Raw genomic sequence first — 10,094 nt, 5'->3', positions numbered from 1 at the left:
ATAGCTGTAGCTTACGATACAGATATTTCTTTATATGTATGTATCAAATACAGAGAATCTCAAAGTAATATATACATACAGTGTGTATGTGTGTGTGTGTGTATATATATATATAGCTGAAACAATGAACAAAATGCTAAACAGCCACTGGCTGCTGTTTCAAATGACAAGATTTATTGCTTTTCTCTATTTTATAATATTTTCTATTCAATATTTTCAAGTTTTGGACTGTTGGTTTGACATTTTAAAGTGAATAATATCTAAACAAATCTACTAACAGATTAAACAATAATAAAAATAATCAGTGACATAGAATCAGAATTCCTAAGAATAAGTAAGAACAAGGATAGCAGATTATGGAAATACAAATACAACCCATTTGCAAACATATCATTGCAATGGAAATCATACACAATTAGCCTGACTTCTTTTCACCTGATACCATGTGATTGCATGTTAAGTTCTTGTAGGTTGCTGAATTAGCAAACTTGTATTGGCATTAAGGAATCAAATAGCATCTACAAAATAAAAAAGGTCAAAGTGAGTGGCTTACTGTATTGCAGGGTTCCAATAAGCACAACATTTGGTAAGAGGAATAAAAATGGATACAAACAGGCAATTATTGATTCCTGACCATTGTGGCAAGGAAGTATGTATAACATTTGCAGCAGTGTTGAAAAGTGCAGACTTCATTTTTTAGTTATTCTCAGAAAGCACAGGAGCTTTTACGCCTTTTTTCACCCTTTTTTTTTTATACTCTCCAAAATAACTGTCACAGCTAGAGAAAGGATTACAGGGGAAAGGATCTGATCACAGACACACAAAGGCAGACTGAAGCAGTGAAGATACTTTAATGAAGGAAAAGCGCACTTACACTTTTCTGCTGAGTTCAGGAGTATCATCAAATATTTTGGTGACTCTGAATCCAACACTGAGCCAAAAAGAAAATGTTGAGTATACCGTTCATATTACAGCAACATGGTGAATATCACTGTGGGCTGAATGTCTGACCGTTCTGAATGCTGTTTGAAACACTTGATATCTACCACCTAAAGAAAGTCTGTGTTGGTTTACATAGCATTTGAGTGAAGACTTATGAAAATATAGATGTTAACTGATTAATCATCCATTCATCTATTTTCTATACCGCTTGATTCGTCAGGGTCACCTGGAGCTGGAGCCTATCCCAGCTGACTACGGGCGAGAGGTGGGGTACACTCTGCACTGGTCGCCAGTCAATCGCAGGGCTGACACACAAAGACAGTCAACCACACAAACTCACACTTACGGGCAATGTAGAGTAGCCAATTAACCTAATGTGCATGTTTTTGGGATTGTGGGAGGAAGCTGGAGTACCTGGAGAGAACCCACGCAGGCACAGGGAGAACATGCAAACTCCACAAAGAAGAGCCCAGAGGCTGCTGTGAGGTGACAGTGCTAACCACTGCACCACCATGCTGCTCCCTGATTAATCATATTTTGAAAAATATAGAGTGACAGACTTCAGACTAAAGTGGATGTGCAGAAAAATTTCAGTCACATCCACTTTAGTCAACCATTACCAAATTTTATGCTTCAACTAAGTGCATGAGTGCATTTGATTTCAAGATATAAACCTTTTACATTTGTGGTGCCACCTAGAGGTGAAGTGCAATGATTGTGAAAATGTAAAATTGATTGCCTCTGTGCCAAAGGTTGCAATCAACTTATGTCACAATTCAGTGGATGTGCTGAAAAACAGCTCTGAAGAACTGAAGATTTATTTAGATTTTTTTTTAAATTTGGAATGTCATTACCAATTTTATGCCTCAACTGAGTCATGACCATAGATAGCGCAACCCAAATTTAAATTATGCAGATTACAAAATATAAACTTTTCACATTTGTGTCACACCCTACAGGTGAAGCGCGATGTGCTTTAAGATGTAAGCTTAGTGAGAACTCTGAAACATGAGTAAAGTTTTTTGAAAATGACCTATTTCGATAAAAAACTGATCAGCTTGTAAAGTCGAAGCATATAAAGGTATCAAAAATCTTTTGGTAGCTTATGATCATGACATTCTATGGCAAAGTTTTGTGAAGACTCAGGAGGAGTTTGCATATTTCACAATTTTGTGAGTAAAAAAATATAGGTGGAAATGGACATGACACAACATTCAGCTCAATTCAGGGAATGTGCGCATGTAAGGCATTTGAATGTGCAATGAGTTATTGGCCAAACTGTTTCATTTTTGGTTGGTGTGTGCACAATTCTATACTGCCCCTGAAAATTTCAATTACATAAGTTTTACAGTGTATCCTGCAGCAACACTTTTACCATTGGAAGAAGAGAAAAAGCCAGTTTCTGTGTCCTGTGTAACCAAGTAACGTGAAAGATAAAACTGAAAATCGCCTGAAAGAACCACAACGTAAATATATCTTTATTTTCAAACTTTTATTTATTTTTTGATATTAAGTTATTTGGAACAAACAGTCTGTAATCTTCAGGTTTTGTATTTTTTGTATTTTTTTATTCTATGTGTTGTCCTTGATATTCAAGTGGACACCATTCATTTATAATATCCTAATTGCAATTGCAAATCGCAATATTGTCCACAATAATTGCAATCGCGCATTTTCATCAAATCGTGCAGTACTAGTTGAAAAGCTCCTTAGTGGCAAGGCACCGGGGGTGGATGAGATCCGTCCCGAGTACCTCAAGTCTCTGGATGTTGCAGGGCTGTCTTGGTTGACACGCCTCTGTAACATTGCATGGCAGTCGGGGACAGTACCTCTGGAGTGGCAGACAGGGGTGGTGGTCCCTCTTTTTAAGAAGGGGGACTGGAGGGTGTGCTCCAACTATTGGGGGATCACACTCCTTAGCCTCCCTTGGAAAGTCCATGCCAGGGTGCTGGCAAGGAGGATTTGGGCGATAGTCGAACCTCGGATCCAGGAGGAACAATGTGGTTTTCGTCCTGGTTGTGGAACACTGGACCAGCTCTATACTCTCTATAGGGTGCTTGAGGGTTCATGGGAGTTCATCCAACCAGTCCACATGTGTTTTGTGGATCTGGAGAAGGCGTTCGACCGCGTCCCTCGTGGCATCCTGTGGATGGTGCTCTGGGAGTATGGGGTCCGGGGCCCTCTGCTAAGGCCTGTCCGGTCTCTGTACAACCGGAGCAGGAGCTTGGTTCGCATTACTGGCAGTAAGTCAGACCTGTTTCCAGTGCATGTTGGACTCCGGCAGGGCTGCCCTTTGTCACCGGTTCTGTTCATAATTTTTATGGACAGGATTTCTAGGTGCAGCCAGGGGCTGGAGGGAGTCCAGTTTGGGGACCACAGGATTTCATCTCTGCTTTTTGCGGATGATGTTGTCCTGTTGGCTCCGTCAAACCAGGACCTTCAGCATGTACTGGGGCAGTTTGCAGCTGAGTGTGAAGCTGCTGGGATGAGAATCAGCACCTCCAAGTCCAAGGCCATGGTTCTCAACCGGAAAAGGGTGACTTGCCCTCTCCAGGTTGGAGGAGAGTTCCTGCCTCAAGTGGAGGAGTTTAAGCATGAGATTGACAGGCAGATCGGTGCAGCTTCTGCAGTAATGCAGTCGATGTACTGGTCCGTCGTGGTGAAGAAGGATTCAATTTATCGATCAATCTACGTTCCTAGTCTCACCTATGGACATTTGGGTCATGACCGAAAGGACAAGATCTCAGATACAAGCGGCCAAAATGAGTTTCCTCCGCAGGGTGGCTGGCGCTCCCTTAGAGATAGGGTGAGGAGCTTGGAGTACAGCCGCTCCTCCTCCACATCAACAGGAGCCAGTGGAGGTGGCTCAGGCATCTATTTAGGATGCCCCCTGGACGCCTCCCTGGGGAGGTGTTCCGGGCATCTCCCACCAGGAGGAGGCCCCGGGGAAGACTTAGGACACGCTGGAGGGACTATGGCTCTCGGCTGGCCTGGGAACGCCTCGGGGTTCCCCCAGAAGAGCTGGAGGAAGTGTCCAGGGAGAGGGGAGTCTGGGCGTCCCTGCTTAGACTGCTGCCCCCGCGACCCGGCCCCAGATAAGCGGATGAAGATGAAGATGAAGAACAGAAAAAAAACACCAAGCCATGGTCCAAGCCTTGTGCAATTTGGATCTGGGGACCCATTGAGGTGATGCGTTTTGGGCTTTGGAAGTTAGACCTGCAGGCCTAAGGTCCAAATTCCACCGCCTCGACAGGCCACCGGATTCTGTGGTGGACTTGGACCGTGTGAACAGCTGCAGGTCTAGTTCTTTTTAAAGGTCCAATCCTGAGGGGGCTGGGGGCCATGCATGCAATGCACTGAAATATCAACCTGAACTTTGAGATACATGTTCATGAGAAAAATCTTGCTTTGCCTCAAGGGGGCACTACCAGCATGTCCACCAGCAATGTTTTGGCCAGCGACTCCCACATTGTGCATCACACATTCAAAATCCTTACATGCAATTTTTCATTGCTGAAACTTGTGCTATAGGCCGCACCCATTTCTGCCAATAATTTTTTATTCAAAAAAACTGCAAAATGTGCCAAACCTACTTTTTCAAACTCCTCCTAGTGTGAGTCTGATTTGTACAAAACTTTGCACATTGAATCTAAGCACCCTCATGATCAGAAGTTATCAAAAGAATTTTGATACAGCTTTGAACACACTGTGATCTCAACATAAAGGACGAGTTCTCACTAAGCTTACGCATTTCTTGTAATAATAATTGGCTGCATGGATTCACACGAGATTGCACACTAATGACTGATTAATGTGGGTGTGGCCTGTTACTTACAAATAAAAAAATCATAGATCAATTGCATTAACACAAAACTTGTAGAATCATGAAACATGCTGATAATGTTTTCAAAGTACATAAATAAATAGTATGACTAATCTAAAGTGTGAAACAAACAGCATGATGAATTTATAATGTAAATGACACTAAGAGCATCATGGACATTTCTATGCATATTTTTTGGGCTGAGTGTATAACTTTTATATAACTGAAAAAGCTCATAGGCTCACAGTCATACTGGCCTTCCACCTTAAGTGATGAATGTTGCAGGCCCTAGTTATCATGTAGGAAGCACATGAAAATACTTTCATAGTAGCTGTACACTATTTGCAAATTTTCTATTTTAGGATCAGCATCCTTTATGTAAATGTGATCAATTACTGTCCTGTTTTCTGTTGTTGGTCTGGTTACAATGTTTTTTATTTCATAAAGTTTTCTATGGATTTCGAAACAAGTGTGTTGTCATTAAAATCACCCATTTGTATTTTGCCTCCTGATTGTTGATTAAAATGGAGAACTACAGCAGTTAAGTTTTTTTTGAACAGGCTAATTTTGTATGATGGTGGTTTACACAGCATGGCACGGCATCCAAGTCACTACATGGCACATCTAGAATGCCGTATTCTCTGTAAACCAGCATGACTGAGACCTTACTTTATGGTGAAATGTCGGACCTGACATTGCACTGTTTTATCTGTCACCTTGTCTTGCAACCATACTTTAAGTAATACAAATGAAGTCAGCATCCATCATCTTGTGATCATATTTTCAGTCTGGTACATGTACATCAGACCTTCAGAGGAAATTTTGTTCTTGTTAATGGAGCATCAATATATTTTTTCAATTTCAGACATGAGATCAATGTCAATTTCATTTTTTGAATATATGGCAGTAGCCTTAAAATCTTGAAGTGAGATTTTCTAAAGCTGTCTCTCAACTTTAAGGCTATAAATGCTTGACCAGCTGTTTTTTTTTTTGTTTTTGTTTTTTAAATGACACCACCGCTTTGTGTAAAATTAAGCCTTGCACTTTATGTATTGTGCAAGCCCAGGCAAGATCTAATGGAAACTGATGTCTAACTCCACCACTGTTTGTCACTTTGTCCTCGTTGGGACTTATTAAGGTCGCATTTTCCAGTCCTAGCACTGAACATGAAAATTTAACCATAGATCTCTGCCAATCATTTTATGAAAACTGACAGTCGCCTTTGGGAATTTGTTGTTTCCATCAAATTCCACAGGTCAAACAATGCCAAACACGCCATTAACAAGACCATCTGAAAGATCTATACGTTTTAGGAAGCATAATGCAACCCTTTGTCCCAACAGTTAATCTATCAAAAAATGTTTTTTTTAACATAGGTATGTGAGGTACTCTTATGCTCAAACTGTTGGTCTTTTTGCTGCACTGTTGCTGTCAACTATATGTGACTGAAAGTATTTTTCCGTTGGTTGCTCCTTGTTTGTCTCTGTTTAAAGAGGCTTTCCTTAAACTGATAGCAGCTGATAAAAATCTCAGCTACAATAGAAACATTGCCAGGGAGAAAAATCAGCACAATTCTTCCCATTTACTTTATATAGGCACAATTGGTTTATTTTATAAAATGCCTTTGTGTTTTAGTGAGTGCATTAAAGATAAAACAAAACACAGGTATACCTCTGATAGGCTTTAACTCATGACCTAGATCACACTTTAAAAGTTTTTGAACAGTCTTTTCTTGTAAGCAAGGATGATGTCATTTGGGTGTTTTCCCCTCTGTGACAGCCTTTGCTCAAAGCTGTTGATAAGTTTGACCCGACCTGATTAATCTCAGATAAATACTGTGCATAACAAATTGCTGCCAAATTGACTATCAGCATTAAGAATACTTGTGTTCTGATATCCACTCAGTGTTGACTTCTGGTTTCTGGCCTCATGGAATGTTTGAGTTCCCTTTGGGATGAGAACAGGAAAACACTTAGCTTCATTGCTAATGTCTGTCAGCAGTCTCACAGGATTGTTTCCTTCTGCTGGAGCTATTGACAACACACTGTCAAAATGTTGATCCAATACTTCCTGTGCAACTGCTGACATGTATCCAAATACATCCCATGCTGCTGTCCATCACTGATATGTTCATCTACATTATTCTCTTTTAACTCTTGGTTGGCTTTTATCCTCAGCTACATTAATTACAGACTAATGAGGTAACCGTCCATCTGATCAGATGCTCTTTTCTCAAGAGGATTTGTCCACTCAGTTTTTAAATTGCACATCTTTTGCACATAATTCTGTTCATGTCTTTTAGATTTGCTCTGAAGTATTAGCTTTGATTTGTGCTCTTCAGTGTTTGCATTTCATTAACACTTCCCTGTTGTTTCTTTAGTCTGTATTTATTTTTTTTGTCTTATTAGTTTCTCTGTGCAGCGCTTTCTTATGTTTTCCTTTGTCTGAATTCACTATCCTCTGCATAACTCTGCCTCTCTGTCCTCTTAAGCCTGTCACTGCAGCTCTTACTTGGTGAAATGACATTGCTGTTCGGCTTTGTGTGATGTATTTTACAAAAGCTAATTAAAATAAAACATGTACTACTTTTCTCTTTCACACATGAAATGACATTGATTGCAGTGTTTCAGTTCTTTTTAATGTTCAAACTTGCATCAAACACGCATGTGCCTGAAGCTCTACCGTCTGGAAAGCTATGTCCAAATGCATAGCCACATCCTGTACACCTGCATCTTACATTTTTACATCAGTATCTCTATTCAATGTATCAGCACATTCTAATTCTTGTAGCACAATACATGCTGCAGGAAAATATCCATAAAACAATTCTCATCAGTGCTGTTACACAATTTGTGGCACACTGCTTATATCTATTAATACCAAAATGTTGCTTACCCTGATGAAAGGGCCCTCTTACTACAGAAACAACCCTCTCACTACTCACGTGACCTGAGGGGGCGGCAGAGGCAGCAACAGAATCAATGCTGCCCATAGTTTTGACTACCTTCCCCTCTACATACAGACACAATTTGGTATGTGTTTACTCCACAATCAACTACACTTACTGCCTTTGTAACTATACTCAAAAGAAAATATTGGAACAATACCTAATGTCTTTAGAAAGAAACAGCTAATGGTGTAAAAAAATAAATGCCGTAATGCAAACCAAATTTTAGAGACCTTTGTGAGTAACATGATTTAACGTATGCTCAGACAATAAAACCAACATGATTTAAATGATATTCAGTCAGTGTATATATGGAAAGAGTGTGTGATGCACATCATTCCTCCTTTTGGTTGCAGGTTCCTCTGCAGCTTCATGCTGTGCTTCTACAATGAGAAATACAACAACAGCTCCTTTAAAAGATTCATTTGTCAAATGTCTGACGGAGAGTCCCTTCTAACAACACCTGACACCTTCACACGTGCTGTGTGTACAGTGTGCAAGCACATTACCTTCCTGGTATACTCCAGACGTTGCTCTTCAGGTCTAAATACCATGCAATCACAGCACTGGTTGGTTTGATGGTTTGAAAATAGTTAGGGCTAACAAGGCATGAAGATGACCACCATTTCTTTCCTTTAATCACAGTACAGCAACATGAAACACCTGTCACATAAAGTCAGCTGTATCCCACCCTGTCCAGGTCACTGGTCACTGAGCCATTAAAGGCAGAAACATTAGCGTGCTGAACACACATCATAATATTCTCTGAAAACACTGATATCCCTGGCATATAACAACAAGGATGACACGCTCAGTTTAGCACAAATAACTGAAAAGATACACATCACAGAGAATATCCTCACTCCTTTACTGCCTGCAGCAAAGTGTGTGTATGTGTGTGTAATTCTTTTAATGCCACTAGATAGCAGAATACACCTCAAGACCTAAATCATGTTCTTGTAATCATTAAAATCTAGGTACTTTAGGTACTTTAATATTTAGAACTTCAGTCTTTCTGGTTTGGTTTTCTGCACAAGATGCTTTCAGGATGGAACACTATATTGTGATCATAGATTGTGCATTTAATGTTGCTGATGTTTGTTGTCTGTGAGACCATGAAACGTTTGTGTAATTTCTTCCACCAAAATGGATGTTTGTGAAATCTTAATTTTTAATTTTTAATTTTTTTTAATCTGGATGACACTCTCAGAAACTCTGTTCATACCTCATAATTTTAATCTCATAACTATCCAGAACAGACACGGAAAACTTCACTACTTTTGTAGATGTATGAAGATTTTACTTTTGGAGACTCTATTACCACAAGAAGCCTATATTTTGGGAATGCAGTGTTCTACTAGGGTAATAGGATACTATGAGCTCCTTAACATGATGGTGCCTAACCACTGAGGGCTTTGTAGGTGAGAAGCAGGATTTGAAATTCTATTCTGGATTTTACAGGGACCCAATGTAGAGATAAATATTTTAAAAAAATAAATAAATAAATAATTGAAAATGAGAAGGGTTATTTAGTGAGTGGAAGCCAATACAACTAACAAAATCAATAATCAGTAGGGTGCTGAGTGAGGTTAGGAACACTAAAATATTAGAAAAGAGATCACTTAGAAATATTAGAAATATGCGCCTATCACAAAGATGTGGTAGATGTGCAGGTGTGCAAGACTGTGGGAAGTGCAAAGGAATTCAACTAAAATGTTGGAACTGTGGGGGAGAGAATAGTTCAGCCTATCAAGAGTGCAAAATCAGGAAGAACGCAGCAGAGGTGTGGAGGGGTTTTGAATATTCGAATTAATTACTTCAGAATATGAGGAAGAATAGAAAGAGTTTAGTTTTTTCCTGCAGATCTACTGTTCCAACCTCCAGTCCAGTAGGTGGCAGTAATACACCGTTAAGATGGTGTGCCGACGGCCCAAAAAAAAAAAAAAAAAAGAAAAAAAAAGAAGAAGCCGCAGGAGAAGAGAGAGGAGGAAGACAACAGACTGCGCATGCCTGGCTCGCTTGGAGCGAGCCTATCGATCTAAATAACAGACAGCCGTGAGTTCTGAAGGTAAAGCTGTGTGCTGCTCCGTGTTTTCGCCTGTGTTTGCCCTGCTGCTTCATGATAGCTCGTCAGCTTTAATACTTTTTATTCCAAACGCAGCGGCTTTGTTCCCGCTTCTCGCTGCTAAAGTTTGTGTCAGTTAGGCTGCTGTGATACTGCAGTGGTCTGGGGAGGGGTCGGATCTCAGGTGCGTCCACACATCTGGACTTAGAGCTGTCGTCTTGTCATCAAATCACCTGAGGCCTTCACGTCCGTTTCACATTTGTCCTTGTTGTCTTGACTCTCATTAGCATCACTGGGCAGTTTGGCTGCTGTAAGTG

Source organism: Toxotes jaculatrix, chromosome 4 (genome assembly GCF_017976425.1).
Source record: "Toxotes jaculatrix isolate fToxJac2 chromosome 4, fToxJac2.pri, whole genome shotgun sequence".
NCBI classification, from domain to species: Eukaryota; Metazoa; Chordata; class Actinopteri; family Toxotidae; genus Toxotes; species Toxotes jaculatrix.
This window is presented reverse-complemented; position numbering follows the sequence as displayed.